This window comes from Pleurodeles waltl, chromosome 9 (genome assembly GCF_031143425.1).
Source record: "Pleurodeles waltl isolate 20211129_DDA chromosome 9, aPleWal1.hap1.20221129, whole genome shotgun sequence".
Classification (NCBI taxonomy): Eukaryota; Metazoa; Chordata; class Amphibia; order Caudata; family Salamandridae; genus Pleurodeles; species Pleurodeles waltl.
In genome coordinates this window covers 915,748,638-915,767,582 of record NC_090448.1, presented here as the reverse complement: position 1 = coordinate 915,767,582, position 18,945 = coordinate 915,748,638, and positions in this window count along the sequence as shown.

The window sequence follows — 18,945 nt, the reverse complement described above, 5'->3', positions numbered from 1 at the left end:
ATCTAGAGTAACACAAGGCAGCGCAAAACGCTGCCTTCTGTTACTCTGCAACAGTGAGGCGTTCCATGGGTGGAGCGTGGGTGTTCCCATGTATCCCCCCCTGGATCTTGGCACCCTCCTAGATTAACTATTACTGGTAGACCTGGGAATGCGTCAGAATTGTACACCTCCCCACCAGTGGTGCACACAAGGAGAAATATCTTTATTTCTCCTCATTGTTTTCTCTTTCTATGTTTTCTGCATTCTGCAGCAAACATAGACAAATGAAAATGCCTCTCTGGATTGTTTTTGTGCAGGAAGGTCTTCCTTCCTGCACAAAAACAATCCTGCCTACAACACAGGCAGCCTTGCAACATGATGCAAAGTGCCTGCATTGGCACTAGGCAGCCAAAAGTGCACCAGCACTAGGAAATGACAGGAATGTGCTGTATGATGTTAACTACGGTGCATTCCTGCCCCTTCCTCATCACGCAGTGCAGCCAGGTAGCTTGCTGTGTTGCGCTGCATGAAAAATTGGCAGATATGCCCCCAACACTATCACACTTCCTGAGAAAAAAACTCCAAACCCATAGACTTACCTGTTCTATATGCCAAGATTAGGAAAATACATGGGTGTAATCTCCATGTTCTGCAATACAGTTGTAACTCATCTCTTCTACAATATAGCCGATAACCTGCGAGTGTGCTAGCAGTAAGCCATGTCCTATGAGTACTCAGAGGAGGAATTGTCCAGTCATACTACATCATGGTAGGGTTTTGTGGTGAGTGAAGCTCAAGTTTAGCTTTTATAAGAAACTACAGAATTGGTAATGGACCGTCTCAAAACTTTTCAAGGCCAGTTTTATCTGTGGCTCGTGTTGCTGGGGGTGTCACCTACCCATTTACACCCTACTCCATGCACTCTTCAGCTGCCCGGAGATCCACCAATACTGGTCAATAATATGGGAACTAATATCTAGGGCCAGTGGAAACAACTTACCCCTTTGGGCCAGGTTAGCCATTTTACAATTTGTCTCAGAAGTTCTGTATGTCACTTCTCAAACGATATGTTGGATCTCTAGTACTTGGCGGTGCCAAAGCTGTGCATTTTCTGCACTGGAAATATTCTGATGTATCCTGCCAGGGGAAGTGGCTATCTGAGCCATAACATGTAACAGTATTATATATGGAATGAATTATCAAATGGACACTTTGCATCAGATCTCTTAATATTAGAAAACAGGTTATTGGTTGAAGGGGTGGAAACTGCAATCATTTTCAGAGTGGCACCTCAAAAGTCACTAAAATAACGTGCTTAAGACTCTGGTAGCTTGGCATAAAGCAGTCAGACTTACCTTATCTGCAAAGTGTAAAGTATTTACAATGCACACAAACAGTAATAAAGTGAAAACACAACATAAGAGAAATTTCAAACCAATTTATAAAAATTGGGTATGTTTTTATAAATAAAATAATACCCGAGAGGAACAAATACAATCAGTAAAACAGGAGATATGCAATTTTAAAAAATTAAGTAGAGGTAGCACCTAAAAGCACAAAGAACCTCTTGCAGTCATCTGGTCTTGCAAAATTGGGGGAAAGTCACAAGTTTAGGCCAACCTCAATGGATCATGGGGTAGAAACAGGGACCATGTTAGTCCAAGTGAAAACGTTACCTCCTCAAAGTTCAGCTCAAAGAGTTCTGCTCGCGGTGGGGGATATTGTAAAGAGCAGGGAGGTTTAGGCCTGGCAAAAGGTTTATGTTGCCAGATCTAAATGACAGTTTGAAACTACACCCCAGACTGCAGTGGCAGTGCTGAGATATGCTTTCAATGGCTACTTTAGTGTATGGTACAATGAGTGCTACAGGCCCGCTAGTAGCAATTTATTTACTTGCCCTGGGTGCATGTAGTACCATTTACTGGAGATATACAAGTAAATTAAAGGTTCCAGTTGGTCGTCAACCTGTTTTACTATGTTTGAAGGAGACAGCATAAGCACTTTAGCACTGGATAGAAGTGGTAAAATGTGCAGAGTCCTAAAACCAACAGAAACTAATTCAACAAAACAGGAGTAGTGAAAGTAAAAAAATGGGGTAATACACACCAAGAATGTCAGGTCTAACACGTAAGCTCCTCCAGTGAGCTATAATTGGTGAGGCAGTAATGCACCATCTCTCTGATTGGTTTGCGCTCTAGACACACATTAGTCTTGTTCACTCTGACCCCAATTGAGCTGTAAACATGGTGCCGAACAGAAAACACCATGGTTAGAAGCATCCCTTTCTGTCACTTGGTATTTCTGAATAGCTGCCATGGAGCATAACCAACTTAATCTACTTTCATTGGTGTGGATAGAAATCCCACAGAAGGCCCTCTCAGTCCCACTAAGAGCTCATCAATCTTCACTCAAAGTGCAAGAGATATACAACCACCAAAACATGCTTAAAATGAACATAACAATCCGCAAAATAATTACCTGGGAGAAAATAGTGGGAAAGTATTTCCAGAGATTTATGCTGACCAATCTTCACTGAAAAGGGTCAATGAGTTTGCATACCTATATCTAAATCATTTGAAACTAAGATGGAAATTCTAAAATAACCAGCTTCTAACATAAGCTGCCTCTGCTGCAAAGGGTAGGCATAACTTTGTAAAGCATAAAGAGAAAAGTAGGAAGGTAAAGGAAGTAGAAGGGCCTCAGATTAACTCTGCCAGGCTAAAATCCAATACCTTATTGCACCTGTCATTATGGATAATGTTTTGCATCTTGCTCTATCCTCTCTCTTTCTGGTGGAGTTGCTCTGGACAATTAGAAGATCAGGACTGTGTAATCCTTAATGAAGAAACGTATATTGGATACAGAGGATGTATTGAACTATCACCCAATGGCATTAGTTTCAAATGTAGGGAATGTGCTGGTAAAATTATTATCTAAACAGCTAGCCACCACCTCTTCTGAAATAATGTGTTTGGGTGATAGTAATTTAGTTTTTGCCTTAAAAAAGGGGAAGAGACTACCTTTTTGATAGCCACTTTGGACATCAGATCCTTCCTTGATGGAGGAGATGCAGCAGGAGTGGTTTTGCTGAGACTGGGCTTCACACAGTTGACTATGCAAGCCTTGTTCAGTGCTTGACAATGTTGCTTTGGATGGCGTGGTTCAAGTCCTGTTTTTTTAAGACTGTGTTCAATCGCTCAGATTGGCAGGTTTTAAAATCAACAGGTGTTGAAACTTTGTTGAGATTCCGAAGGGATCACAGCTTTTGCCGCTGCTTTTCAATATTTATGTTCAGCCTCTTTACAAACTCATCCACTCTTTTGGCTGTTCTGCAATCCCTATGGTGATGACACATGGCATGTCATCCATTTGGACAAGCATGCTCTGGATTCCTTGGTTGATTTTCGCAAGAGTTTGTCACCATACAATACAGATGAACAAATATGTTCTCAATTGAATGTCAGGTAAAGACGACTTGTATTGATTCCAAGGACCAAAGAACAGTGGGATGTTTTAACATGACTGGGTAGAATGTGAACTGCACCACTTCCCTCATTTAAGGTTATATCATTGGACATCTGACATGCAATACCCAGGTAGGTGGAGGGGTAGTTCTAGCTTTCAAGTGCTTCCTCTTCTATGGCGGGCAGTCCTTTTCTATTCTACAGGAGCTGCATGCCTCTGTGGTGGGCACTTACAGCTTATGTAAGTTGGAATATTGGAAAAGTATTTACCTGGGGCTTCCAGCCCATGATCTTGTGAGACTACAGACAGTCCTCAATATGCCTTGTGTTCTGAGCAAGTTTGATCATGTAACCCAGGGCTGGCACAGGATACAATGACTACGAGTTGAGTACAGATTTAGATGTAAATATTTACATTTACTGCATAAAGTATATTTGTAACTGACCTGCTCTTCGGTGGCACACCTTCTTTTTCTGTCTACTCTAGGGAAGGCTATTATTTCTAGATAATGATTTGTTGTTTAAGGTCCCAAACTGAAACATGTATGCCAGGGTGTGCGACTTCAGGTATTTTGGCCTAAGATCTGGAATGCTCATCCAACTGCAGCTACATCAGATTGGCTCTCATCTCAAGTCTTAGATGGGGTTTACACTTTACATGCATATTTATTTTGTTCAGCTGATTGACCCCTTTACTTGGCAGTATTCTTCATCGTGTGAAGCAGTTTTGGTAATCTTTGATGTTATTTGAATTCAGTTCTTATAAAGTGCAATCAGTTAAGGGGTTAGTACTTCGGGCCTACATGGAAAAACGAACATCATCAGGTACAACATGCAGATATAGAAACATCTGCTTTGCATCCCTCATGCTACCGCAACAGCAAGTTCTGAGAATGGTATAGAATTCACGTATGAGACCACATTTGTAAGTTGCACAATGATCACAACTTGAACAAAACTTGCTGGAAATAACAAGTAAATTATTCCATAGATTCAACATAACAAAGCAGAAAATACAATCTATAAAAAATGAAAAAAGTGGACATTGAAGATCTTATTGAAACATCACCCAAAGGAGAGCCATAAAAAGTTGCATAAAAAAGTTGGTGGCAGCTCTTCTGTTTGCAAAAGACAAACAGAGAAAACGCCCATCTGACGAGCCAGACTTGGTAAAACAAATGTTCATTTTATGGATCGAGATATCTCAACCTCCAACCTTGCCTGTCTTTCTTAAAGAACAGGGAGGACATTTAATCGTTTGCCATGGCTAGAACAATCTTTCCCTACTGAAAGAAGAATACATATGTTCCTAAAACATTAAACTATAAAAGAGTAACTTGATGAACTAATTCTGAAGTGTATATTTTTATGCTGAGGATATGCTGTTAAACATACATGGAATAACAAGCATCGATATGAGCACACATAATAACGAGGTGACAGCCAAGATGGCGGCCTTCTCCATAGAATCCTGGAAAAAATTGCACTAATTAATAACCTCTACTTGAAAAAATCAAAAAACATCAATAACTCTAACAAGGCTGTTAACGATGAGCTGAAGTGTCCATATCATAGACAGTTCTGCAAGGTTATTTTAGCAGGAATTGAGAGGGTGTGAAGGGTGCAAGGGTAATTGCCCGATTAAAGCACAGACATCAAATGTAAAGCCAAAATTGATTCAGATTAGGGAGAAGGAAAATTCTGGACGTCAAAAACATGCCAAGTGACCTTTTTGAAACTTAGTTTGCTAAGTTATGTCGGTTCAGTCTTTGGACAAAACACAGATGTGAGAAGCTAACACAATTTAAATGAACTGAAAAGAAGAAAGGGAATAAGAAAGTAGTTGGATGAAAATTTGACAAGAATCACAGCAGCATATCAGAGACTTCAATTGATTGCATGTTGAGTGTAAGTAGCTCGTCCGAGTTTTGCTTTTTGGGTCTGGCATACACACATTCACACAAACTGCCTTTTAGACATTGCTTGTTTCATACAATCCATGCCTTCATACAAATACAATCTTACACAAAATAAGCATTGGCAAAGCCAAAAGTTCAGCCACCAACACCAAGCCAATTGTTTTTGCCAGTGCTATTTTGATTTTCATTTTGACACATGTAGGCCTGCCTTTACAACGGTAAGAGCAATACTGCAAGTGCCCGAACGCAAATAAAACCTTGACATGGTACACAGTGAGATATCTGGTAAAATTCCACAAGGCAAAGGGCATGGCAACAAAGATTTGGCTGATTTTGTTTTTAAAGATAGTCTTTGAAGGGCGTGGTATTCTTCTTTAAGGCTGATGTTGACGTTTCCAATACATCAGTGTTTGCAGATGCAGGAAATAAGAAAATAACCCATGGCATTAACTTAAAAGACAATCCAGCGTTTTGTTATTCCAGCGCCTGCAAAGCAGAAAGAGTTTCTAATGGACTTACTTAAAGCGGCAACACATCACCTCTATAAACGGAGCAGGTGAGACTTTAAGGCTTCCAATTTCTTTTGTCACTTGGGATAACCTTTTTTATTGCATCAATTGATTTTTAGTAGAAAATATATTTTTTTACTGCCGATTATCTTGTTTAAAAGGAAAAGAGAGCACTGGGACTGTCACTCTTCATTGCTTGTCCCCATTTAGTAAGTGACGTGAAGGAGATTTGGCATTCGGAAGGTTAATCCTCTCTGAAAAAAAACATAAAACTCTACAAAATTCTAAATTTGCAGAGCAGCAATTTGGAAAAAAAATTGCGATGGGAAAATGTTGGTTATGCAGCACTAGACATCCAGTACTCAAGGGATCAATTATAAAAAACACTCATTCAGCGATTTCTATTCAAATGAACACCTGAAGAGGAGGTCTAGGTGGTTTTAAAAGCGTGTGGATATTGCTGGATAAATGTTAGTCCAATAAAAGAGATCATCAGCTGCTATTTGCGTGCATTTAAGATGACACTGAAAAGATCTTTGAACAGAGCGGTTTCTCCCCTCGTTTCGCATTTTTTTTTTCTCTTAACTCCTTCCAAACAGAACCAGAGTTGCCCGAATGAATGTCGTCCTCTTGATTAAAAGGGTGGTACTTGCCGCACCTGCACGCGAAAGGAGCCAGCTCCCCCTCCCCTCAGGCACCCTCCGGTACCTATATGTATATTTAATCATGCGCTTGGAGGCACAGTCACCCCCCGTCTTAATAAGAATTCACGATTCCATGTTGCAAAACCGCCATTTGCATTTGCCCTCGAGTCGCAGGACACGCCGGCCATTTGTATTCAGCAGTAGGGCCTGTAAAGAAATGGAATCAAAAATATCAATTTTATGGTACTGTTTTTTATTGAATAGTGATTATTATATTTTTACAGATAAGGGATGAGCAGATGCATAACGGAAGCCAGCTAGCTATAGTTTAGGTAGGCCCTGTCATCGACACAAAGGTATAAGGAGAGATGGCCTACAGAGAGATATATTTTAGTTACTATTTTCCTGAACACTACTAAGTTGACCACCAGAGAAGGCAAAGCACCTGGTAGGCTTTGTAAATCAGTGAAATGGTACAGGAAAGATATAAACAAACACTACAGCTGAGAAACCAAGACAAAGAAATACACGAGGCCCTGCGTGTTTTTTTGTGTGGATTGTAGAACTGATTATCAACAGAAATGGGAACAAAAACAGTACCTGAAGTCACAAAAGATCTAGGGCAGAAACAGATATGCAGTAGTAATGAGGGGGAAGACCAGAGCTGGAGACCAAGGCCCAAACACAGTTTTGCGGCACAAAGTATAGCGCCAGCTTGCGTCATTCCAAAGCACTAGCTGGATGCCAAATTTAGCAAATACCGCAAGCCGGCACTAACCCTGGGCTACCGTCATAAAAAATTACTTTAGCTGGGTGGAGGTGGCCGTACAGGTGAAGGGGATTTGCCTAAAAAAATTACGCTAGGCTGGTAGAGGCAAAAGAAATGCAGTTAATCAGCCTAGCATTATTTCCTGACGCACAACCGTCGTAACACATGACTCCTGTCTTTTCTTAGAAAAGACAGGAGTCATGTCCACCACCACACCAATGGCCAGCCATGGACATTGCACCCAGTGCCATGCAGGGGGCCCCATTTCAGGGCTCCCAATGGCACTTAGATTTTTTTTTTTAATACTTACCTGGGATTAGGTCACCCATTCTCTGTTGCCCCTCTGGTGTGTGTGTTTCTGGGGCTTGAGGTGGGAGCCTGTGGGCCCATTCCATGGTGTTTGACCATGCAAATGGGTCCACAGGTACCTTAATGCCTGGTCTGACCCAGGCGTTAAATAATGACACTAAGCAGGCCTAGCATCATTAATTAGGCCCACGAGTGCACAATTTTTGCACAGGAGGATAAATAAGGCACTAGAGGCTTAGAGTAATTTTTTGGACTGGAGCGCCTACCTTGCTTCTCATTGACGCAAGGTGGATTCAAGCATCCAAAAAATGACATTAACTCCTATATTTTGACACTAGACAGGTCTAGCATCAAAACATAAATATGGGGTTGTGTGCACCAATTTTGCTTTAAAAAAAAATGATGCACAAACAGCGCAAACAGAGTATAAATATGCCCCCAAGTTGATGTGCATGTTGTATAAAAGTTAGGCATGGAGTGGAAGAGTGTTAATGAGCCCTGAAGCCCTATTGTTTCCAAGCTTGTCACAGACTATGTTAATAGGTTTGGCACAGTGAATGAAAATTCTCAAAAGAGCTAGAAAGTTGGTAGCAGAAGAATTGGTGAAGTCTTTCATCTGTAGGTACACAAGTTCAATCTTGACCACCGCCAGGGCGCTTATGCCATCTAAGGCTTGGAGTTACTAAGGGCCATATTTATACTTTTTGATGCAAAACTGCGCCAGCACAGTTTTGCGTCAAAAATATTACCGCCGGCTAACGCCATTTTGGTGCGCCGTGTGGGCGTCAAATTTATACTTTGACGCACGGCGGCGCAAACCACAGGTGGGAGTCATTATTTTTGACGCACACCACAGCGTCAAGTCATAAAGCAAAACTACGTTAACGCAGCGGAAATGACTGTGGGTCAATTTAAGACCCCGCAAACCGGATATGCGCAATAGCGTAAAAAAAAACGCAAACACTGCCATTTCACCAGAGGAGAGCCAAAATGGATCCCCATGCCACTACAGACCCCAGGAAGGTGACAGCAGACCAGGAACCAGCCAGGAGGACCCACACAAGAACCAGGACACTTTTAAGAAGAAAAGAAAGTGTCGCTTCAGTGCAGAGGAGCAGGAAATTCTGGTTAAAGAGGTGACGGAACACCAGCACCAACTGTTTGTCACCTCAAAGTTCCCAATCAGTAGGAGAGAGGCAATTTGGCAACAAATTGTTGACAAAATTAACAGTGTGGCTGAAGTACGCAGAACTGTCATCGAGTGCAAGAAACGTTGGCATGACTGCAAGCGCAGGACCAAGGAAAAGATGGCCAGGAACAGGAAGGAAGCACTGCTGACTGGAGGTGGGAGTCCAGCACACCAGGAGGCCCTGGACCACATGGAGGAGATGGTCGCAGCCGTCATCCCTGAGGAGATCGTCACAGGGATTCAAGGACAGGACAGCGCAGACTACCAGGAGACAACGCATATTGTCTGCATGGGGAATTATAATGCAATAATGTCAACTGTGAGCAGGGGGGGATAGTGACCACAAAATGCATGGAAGTCATCTTATACATTGAGTGGCATGGGTAAAGGGGCACGGCAGGGGGGCATTGCCCGTTCTGAGAAGACCTGGGGCACACCATTACACAACACCAACAACAGTCCCATTGGGGCATGCTGTCATGCCAACGAGGGAGCAAAGGTAAAGCCATGCCAGGAGGGAAGGCCACAACGTCAAACTGACATCCAGGCACACATCAGCCACCATACCCCCTACATTAACTAGGGCCCTATTAACAACCTCTAGCCATACCGACAACTGGAATGTAACTGCGACAACAGTTGCCACTACCACCTCCGCTCTGTGTGCAGCTCAAGTAGCCAATGGCAGTCACCTCCCCATGGATCATACACACCTAAATTAGGGGGTGAGGATGACAACTTCAACAATCCCCAGAAACAAGACAAAGGCCCCAGTACTGTCAAATGTCAATGCCCATAGTTGTCGCAAACATCAGCCAATGTAAACAACACTAGGAGCTACACAGCACTAAGGACACACCCATGCTGCATATGTCAGGGTCCATCCTGTGCCTGGGTAACAATGCAACATCCCAAATGTCATACTGCTCAGACAACAGCATTGAGGGGGGGACACATGTAACTGGTCACTGAAATACACCTGCACAGTCAGAGGAGGAAATAGGACACTGATACGACTATCAGGGCAATCCAATGGAACACACATTCCCCAACATCAGCAGTACACATTGCCAATGTCAACATCCATATCGGATCATAACATTGCTATGCATAGGATATGCCACATGTCAAATACATTTAAGTGCATGTGAAAGATCAGAGATTGGGGCAGGTCCAGATTGTTAAGTGTGCTGCCAGGGCCATCAGAACACCCACAGCCAGTGAAAGGTCTCACCATGAGAATGGATGTAGACGGAGGCTTGAGTAGGACAAAAAGGTGGCAATTCTCGATTTGGCCTAAACCAACACCTAGAGGCGATGATGCTGACAAGTCTAATTACTCAATAACATACATGTGACATGCAGGTGGGCCATAGGCCTGGAAGAGTGCCCATCTGAAGGGCTGGAGCAATTAACACGAAACAAGATCACAAAGTGAATTCATCAAAAGGCAGGCACGTCACATCCAAATTGCCACAACACAGACACACTAATTGTACCCTGTTTCATTGCAGAGGAAGATGGATCTCCTGCCGATATGCCTGTCCCAGATTACCCTGATGACATGGATGACAAGCCGATAAACATTCCCCAGGAGACTATCCAAAAGGTCCTTGAAACCCTCCAGACCCCACCTTCAGTCACAAGGATGAGCACAGAACAAGCAGCCATCACAGAGGATCCACCCACCACCCCAATTGTAAGACCTGCCATCTCCAATACAGCTGAGGACTCAGACAACACTGCCACCAGCTTTGAGAGAACTGTAGTTGGAGTACAGCGGGAGCTGGCCAAGGAGGTGTGGGTGGGGGATTGCAAAATATGGCAGCCAGCCTTGAGGGGATGCGTTCGTGCATGATGTCATCTGCAGATCAGGCAGCAGCTATGCAAGCCCTAACATCTAACTTGCAGGAACTGCAGAAAACCCAGAAGGAAATCAGCACAGCTGTAATACAGTTGACCCAACACCTACAACAGCAATCCTGTCAACGCATGCACAAATGCAACATTGAACCCCTCAGGGCCGACCTGGCTGCCTACCATTGTGATGTGGCTGCTATTCTCAAGAACCAGCAGATACTCCTTGCTGCAGTACTGCCCTTAAGACCTTCACAGGGAGCAGCGACCAGGATGTCTGACTCCACGTCTTCTAACACTGAGGTGTGTGTTGTCCCTTCACAACCAACAACAACAAGAACAGAGGAGGCAACACACACATCAGAAGAAGAAGACATGGAACAGATCACATTCACAAGGAAAATGGCCCGGAAGCACTAGTCCCTGCCACATGGCCAACTATTACCAAGGTCCTGCGCTTTGTAACTTGCCAGTCTTGCAACAACTGTTCTCAAGCACTGTTCTGCAAACCACTTTATGTCTTGTCACCCAACCCAGTGATTGTCTCTCTCCTACTCATTGGCAAATTCTGTCCCTCTGCACTGTCTGAAACACTACCCCAGCATGTCAAAAGCATTTTGGTAAACCCTTGTGTTAAATCACAATGTAAGATGTCACTATAATGGACTCACAATCATGGAGAATGTACAGATAGCACTACAGCACTTTTCAATAAATAGCACCTACACAACAAATCTGTCTCTGGGTAATGTGCACATCTTAGTATTCCAGGGACCTCTTCCGACAGGTGGGTTGTGACCAGCTGCATTGGTGTGTCAGGAGTTAGGAAATGGGCTGACATGTACATGGAATGTCATGTGTGCAATGCTGCTCATATGTGTGGCACTTGCGCTGTCTATGTTCTGCTTCTATGGAACTCTGGTCACAGATAGTCCTTGCAAATATTGGATGCAGTTGGACATACTGCTGTCAAGGGTCTGGTAAGACATTCCTGTTACTGATGCAAAAGCACATCAACTGCCTCATGTATGAGGCTTGTTTTCCCCTTATTGAGTGACGGTGTCTTAGTTGTGTGTCATATGCTGCGTTGGACCTTGATTTCAACATGTATGTGTAAAATAGGTGTGGTCCTCTGCTATTGGCCTTCAAAGGAGAAATGTACATGATATATGTCATTAACAGTGTGTGTGACCATTTTATGTTAGGCATCACATTAGCTCTGGGATGTTCAGTGTCCTAATCAGTATCTCAGCAATGCTCCATGAGGCAACACTCTTATTCTGATAAGTAGAGATGAAGGTGTGCAAAAATGAATAGCCAGACCATGATATGGTGATTATTATAGGTGTTTATTTAAATTAGTTAACTAAAGTGGTGAAGGTGATTATATTTAAAAGAAATTGTTGATGATATGTTGCCGCCTGCGTATGCCAGCGGCCGTTTTCTGTAGCTCCCCCTCATGTTGCAGGCCAGCATCCTCCTCTTCCTCCTCTTCAGGCATGTGTGGCTCTGGTTCCAGGAGGGGAATGTTCCTTTTGATGCAAATGTTGTGCAATATTGCACATGTTAGAATGATCCTACAGACCATCTCCGGCGAATATAGGAGTCTACCACCAGTGATGTCGAGGCACCAGAACCTTGACTTGAGGACGCCAAAGGTCCTCTCAACAATGCTGCGTGTCCTCCTATGTGCGTCGTTGTAGGCATGCTCTGCAGCAGTACTCGGGTTGCCAAATGGCGTCATAATCCATGGCTGGATGCCATACCCCTGATCAGCTGCAAGAGAAAATTAATGGGATCATGTTGATGTAGCTGGCCCTATTGAAATCACCTTTCATGGCAGTAGTTGTCTTGTGTTGTCTGTGACTCTTTTGTGTTATAATGTAGCATCCTAGGCTTGTAGGATGTACCATCTGCATTTTGTTGTTTCCTTGGCTGAACGAGTGTTTGCCTGCTAACCGGTTGTCAGCAGTATGTTTTGGGATTTGCAGTACAGTGTGCCCTCCCTAGCATTGTGACTTGTGATACAGGTGTCGTGTGTCTTCACTGGGGGTGAGATGATAGTTCCATACACAGGTTAAAATTGACAGTGGTGGTAACACGTTCATATCAATGTACCCTGGACATCCCATACCTTTAGACTTATGCAATGGATTAATGTAAAGGTCATTGGGACACTTACATTTTGCAAGGTGACATTTAGGCAACCCACTCCACACGTTGTGATCTTTGACGTCTTAACATTACGCTGTACAGTAATTTCCGATGTGTGACAGGTTCAATGGTGACCTAAGAAACATGGCTAGCGATGTCACGTCCTCAGTGTGTTCTTGTCCACATGTTGGTGTTGTGGTGTATGTGTTGTGTGTCCTAGAGGGTTGCTGTGCAGTGTGTATATAAGTAGGTTTTTGTACTTACCAACAAGTAGTCCATTGCCATACCGTCCATCCTGGAAGTGTTCATTGATGGTGCAGTGACAGAAGATGAAGGAGTCATGGACACTGCCAGGATATTTAGCCACGATATTGGTGATGAGTCCCTGGTGATCGACTAAGGCCTGCACGTTGATGGAATGTGTGTGCTTCCTGTTGCGGTAGAGGTGTTCAGTTGCAGCAGGTGGCACAAGGCGTACATGTGTGCAGTTGATTGCACCAAGGACATGTGGGAAGCCACTGATGAGGTAGAACCCCTGTTTTGTTTCCTGCTGCTTCTGCAGTGTGTTAGGGAAGCAGATGTGGCGGGGTGTGAGTCCAATGATGGCATCCAGTACTTTGGGCAAAAAGGCGGACAATGATGGTTGTGATATTCCGGCAACCAGGGCACCAGTTGTTTGAAAAGAGCCACTTGCCAGCATATAAAGTACAGCAAGCAGCTTGGTTTCTGTTGGGATGGTGCGGGGTGTCAGCAAAGTGGGGGCCAACTGCGGTTCAATGTTGCGCAGCAGCTGCTGAATGGCCTGCCAGTTCAACCGGTACCTCTGGATGATGTCGTGTTCCCTGAGGCCCTGAAGGGTTGTCCTGGGGCGGAATATCCTCTCCTGCCTTCTGCGCTGCCTTTGGGGTCCCTGCTGGTGTTATTGTAGCTGCTGTTGTTGCTGCTGGGCTCTGCGTCTGCGTGCACGCTGGATTAGAATCACCTCCATGTCTCCTTGTTGCTGCTCTGCTTCTCTGCTGTTGCTTCTGTGTGTTCAGATTAAATACAGGTGTGTTTGCCCCATTTTAACGCCTGCCCTGACCCAGGCGTTAAATTTTGACGCAATTCAGGCTGTGCGTCATTTTCCGGCTCCGCCTCCCGGCCGTGCGTCATTTTTGCCCGAAAGCATAAATACGACGCACGGCCGTTTGACTCATTTTTTGGACGGGAACGCTTACCTTGCATATGATTAACGCAAGGCGGGTTGCCGCATCCAAACAATTATGCACACAGTGGAATTTTGTTGTCCGCAGGCTCAGGCGTCAAAGTTTAAATACGGGGCAACGTTTGCGCTGAATGTGCGTCAAAATTTTTGACGCACATTCGGTGCAGACGGAGTATAAATATGCCCCTAAGGGTTGCACAGGCTGTGGCACAGTGAGTCCATGGGTCTTTTCAATGATAAGTAAATCGATGTAATGCTTTGCGCCACCCAGCAGCCAGGGCACAGCATTAGTATTAAAAAAACGCTATACATGTAAAATGAGTTAGGTAATGTACATTGGTTGTTACAATCTTAGTTTGCCCCAGCACAAAAGAGCACATCAATGCTTCATTAAGGAGTCTGCTAAATACTAGAGGGAGCGTTGCAGTTTCCTTTTTCAGTTGTAAGCGAGTCCATCCATCCCCTCATCTTTAAAGAGAGGAAGTTAGGGCAAGAAGTGAGGCGTCACCTAGAAGTAACTTGAGGAATGTTGTAAAACTGTCCATTGGGATGTGCTTAATTTATTTTTATTTTAAGACCTTATTGGGACTGCCGAATATCAGCTTTTGCAAACATCAAGGCTGTTTGTTCTAAAAACCACTTCATGCTTCTTTCCTCCAACCACAATACACTTCATGTCCCTTTATCTGATGGTTCGTTTTCATCCCTGCTTTCTCCACTTCTCACAGTTTTCCTTTCTTACTCATCCTCCTTCTTTCTCCATTTTCTGCCTTTCTCTCTCTTGTTCTGAATGGAAGCTCAGTGGAGAAAAATACGTTTAAGTCCCCAAAAATGAGTGCTGGGCTCAAATTACATATTGACAAAGGGGATAGCTTTGTCTTCTCCCCAGAGATTGCAAAAAAAGAGAACCGTTTATAGCAAAGAATTGGTCAGGCAGTAAGGAAGATGGACTGAGCTTGTCTGCGTTAAAAGGTCTCTTCAGGAATTTTACAAAAGCCACATGTGCTGTCCAAGAAGGCCCTTCCACGAATAGTAGAGCCATGCAAACTTTAAACTGTCTGATACCTCCTACCAGACAGAACATGTTTCCATTTCATTTTTATTGTCTGGCATGACAGTACAACTGTTGCCAGGCAATTATGTGAACATCACTAGAGAGAGGCTTAAGCTCCACCAACATGTTGGGAGTCAGGAGTATATGTTTCAACTGGACAGACGTTGTATGCTTTAAAAAGAAATTCCTTGCCCAATCCACAGTTACGGTCATTTTTGTTAATTTATCCAGCTACTGGAGTTAGAACTTTCATAGGCACACACATGACTTTGTAATGCTGTTAAGGTGTCTTAGATAACTATATAATTTAAAGTGTTTTCTCTGGCAGCAGAATAAATAGGAGGAGATCATCATAAATCTACAGGGATTTTTAGGTCTGCCTCGACAGTGCATTCATAAGCCAGACGACCTATTGGCATTGGCAATGCTTGTTTAGTGTAGTGTGTGAAATGCTGCATATATTTGACACTGAAGTGCTTTTGTAAAACTGATCATGTATGGTAAATTGCACACCCGATAATGATATTTATATAGCGTTTCCATACCTTTCAAGAGGTCCATCAAGCTTTACCTCTTTGCTGTTTTTTGGTGGTAGCAGGGCTCCCTCTACTATGTAGTAGCGTTTTATGACTACATTTGTAATCCTGGCATTTTACTTTCCTTTAAAAAAGCAAAATCCTGAAAATTTATGGAAATGTCAATGTAACATGATTTTAAACACCTCTGGCCTTTTGTAACTGCGAACTAGAGAGCACTTTCTGATTCTTTTCATTTAGATGGCTCCTTTAAGTTTGGAGTGGGTGGAAAACTGTGACGTATGCCCTTGGTGAGGTAGTCACTTGAAGGTAGAGATGGTCAATCATAAGCGGCTGACATTCTAGAAAGCGCACGCAGCAAACATATCAACATCTCAAGGAGCAGCATTTCATGCAAGGGCGCAGCCAGAAGTGTGCATCCAGTGCAGCGGTGCATGGGCCCACAGGGACACATCAACCTACCCTACAACAGCTGCAGTTTACTTAACAAGACAACTGGGTACCAACCAGGGCCGGCTCTAGGACAGTGCAACCGGTACAACCGCACAGGGTCTGACTGTGGAAGGGGCGCCGTATTTGCAAGCATATTATAGTTTTAAAAGCCCCTGCTGCAGTGTTCTATGCCTCCAGCAATTTTCAGAAAACAATAAAAATGTCAAGATAACTCTGGTGATTAATGTTCTACCTGGAGAGAGATCTGAGTTTTTTCTAGTGGAAGTTTGAAGTAGCACAGGGGGTTAATATGCCTCCTCGAACAACATGTACCTTGCAGATCACAAAGTGCATATAATGCAAATGGGTCAGTGGGTTACTGCTTTTGTCAGAGAGGTCCTTTTGTTACTTGCAGCTTAAAAGTTAAAGTCCTAATATGGAACAGTAAGTTAATAACTGTCATCAAAGAACTGCATGCATTCCTCAAGGTATAGATTAGAGCATTATTATTTTTTCCCTGTCTTTCATTATCCTATTGTTGCAAAAAAAATGTTAATTTGGGTATAATTTGATTCTTATTACTAAAGACAACCCCCAACCATGGTGTTATATGTTAAATTCTGTGTTTGTGCTTCTCCAGACTAAGCCCTCAAACTATACAGCCTACCAGTAAGGATGACATGTGACTCTACACCTTGTAGTCCTCTGACTTATGTACCATTTATTATACACTGATTTACAAACTTATGATTGATTGTCTCTGTGTAATGCGCGTGCGATGTAAGTGCTCTGACACCCTACACTGAAATGAGTGGCGATAGAAAGCAAACTAAGTGCACCTGAGAAAGGGGGGTTATGGAGACTTGAGGGGCACTGTTAAAGGGTGGTAGTGAGAGAATCCGTGGCAGAGGTGGTCATTGGGGTGCACCAACAAACACTGTCGCACATTGCGCCTCCAGCGCTAACAACTGCCCTGTTGCCAACTACCAAGAGCTCAAGTTGACAGTCGGTAGGGAGAGTGGAAGGTGAAAGACACAGAGGAGAAAGAGAGAGAGTCAGGGACAGCTGACGCTTAAGTCAAGGGGAGGGGTGGGGGGATGGAGACAATGTGAAAAATAAACAAAAACACACTTACCTCGATGTCTCCATTCCTGCCGCCTCGCTCGTTGCTCCTCTTGTGGTGTCCCAGCATTCACTGCTAGGACATCAGCACAGGCTCCCCAGCAATCCTGGTGCTGCTTTCATGCTAAAGCTAGCATGAAAGCAGTGTCAGGACTGGTATGAGTGGCTTATTCTGCCACTCAGACACAGCCCTGGAGTCTGTGCAGTTTCTCCTGCCCAGCTGTTGAACACAGCCTGGCAGGAGAAACCTAAGTGTATGCATGTTTGTTTGACCGGCCTGAGACATCTGGCCAAACACACAGGTGCACTACGTGCACTCTCTCCTCCTCCCACCTCCCAGCCCTGCCCCTCCCTGCACTGCTGCCGGCTCAGCCAAGGGGGCGACGCTCCTTCACCATAGTGAAGAAACCGCCCCTGGAGAGAGTAGAAGAGAAAAGAAGCAGAAAGAAAGGAAGGTAGGTGAGTCAAAAAGACTTGAGTAAAGCAGGAGAAAACAATAAAGTGAAGGGCTGCACGGTGTATAGTGGAAATATTAATGGAGAATGGACCGAAAGGAATAGGAGAAATGCAGGAGGGAATGAAGGGGGATGAATGTGCAAAGCAGCACGAAACGGAGGAAGGGTGAGGAGAACAGAGTGAAGATATTCACGGAAGGATGAAGAGATAACTGGAAAAATATGGAAGAGTAGGAAAAAGTGAGGAGAGACGGTGGGCAGGATGATAAGGGACAAGAAAGATGCAGGATCAAGAAGGAGGGATAATGTAACCAACAGTGGAGAAAGGAGGTAGGAAGGGAACATTCGAGAGACACAAGAGTAGGGGGGAAGTGAAAGGCAAAAGGTACCGTGATAGGGAGGCAGGCGAGACTCAGGAAATGACAGAGGAATACAGGGAACTAAAGAGATAAGCAGCAGGACATAGCTATCAGTAGTGCGGCAGGTGCAGCGGCACCCATGCCATGGACGTGCAGGTCTAACTGCACCCCATTTTCTGCTGCGTGTTTACTATCCAGCGTCACTGGGGCAAGGGACACATTTTTCTCTACTTGAATGAGGGAGGGTCCATGGCAGCCGTGCTAGGCCGCTGATTTCACAGAGCGTTCTGAAAGAGGAAGAGCGGAACATCTCTGAATAAATCAGTCTGCAGACTGTTCTTTTTAATTGTGCAAATATACCGTTTGCTGCACCGTCAGACACGATCCTCCGAAGGCCCATAAACGTGGACGTAGCGCGCGCTAATCAGAGACGTCCACGCGGCCGCCGGCTCTAACGGCGCAGGTGGGGGACAGTCACCGGTGGAGGCTGCTGCTGTGGTTAACGAGCGTGCAGTATTTATGCAATCAATAAGTCTAAAAGAACCATTTCCTCTGTCATCTGGTAATGCAGGCTACCGCTCTCTGGCTGCGTGCAGCGCGCCAAACAAAAAAGCAGCATGTCTGTGTGAGGATTGAAAAATTCCATTGTTCAGGACGATGAGGTCACCTCCTTAGTACTAGAGTTATGTGTCGTGAGGCTACTGTCATCCCAAATTCTCAAGCCTTTCTTCAGTGTTTCAAAATGTTGCACCTTTAACATCATCATAAGTATATATGCTTTAGATATGTATTCTGTTTTGTATCTTTGATTTTTTACCTTTCTGGCATTATAGAACATAAAACATGGAACTTTATTTTAGTCAGTGTTACTCATCCGGACAACAGCGTTTTTATTCTCCCTCTCATATAACACGTACACATATGACGACCATCCTATTTTTCTGTATAGTTGTAAGTTTGATCTAGGTTTTTCAGTGCTCTCATTTATGT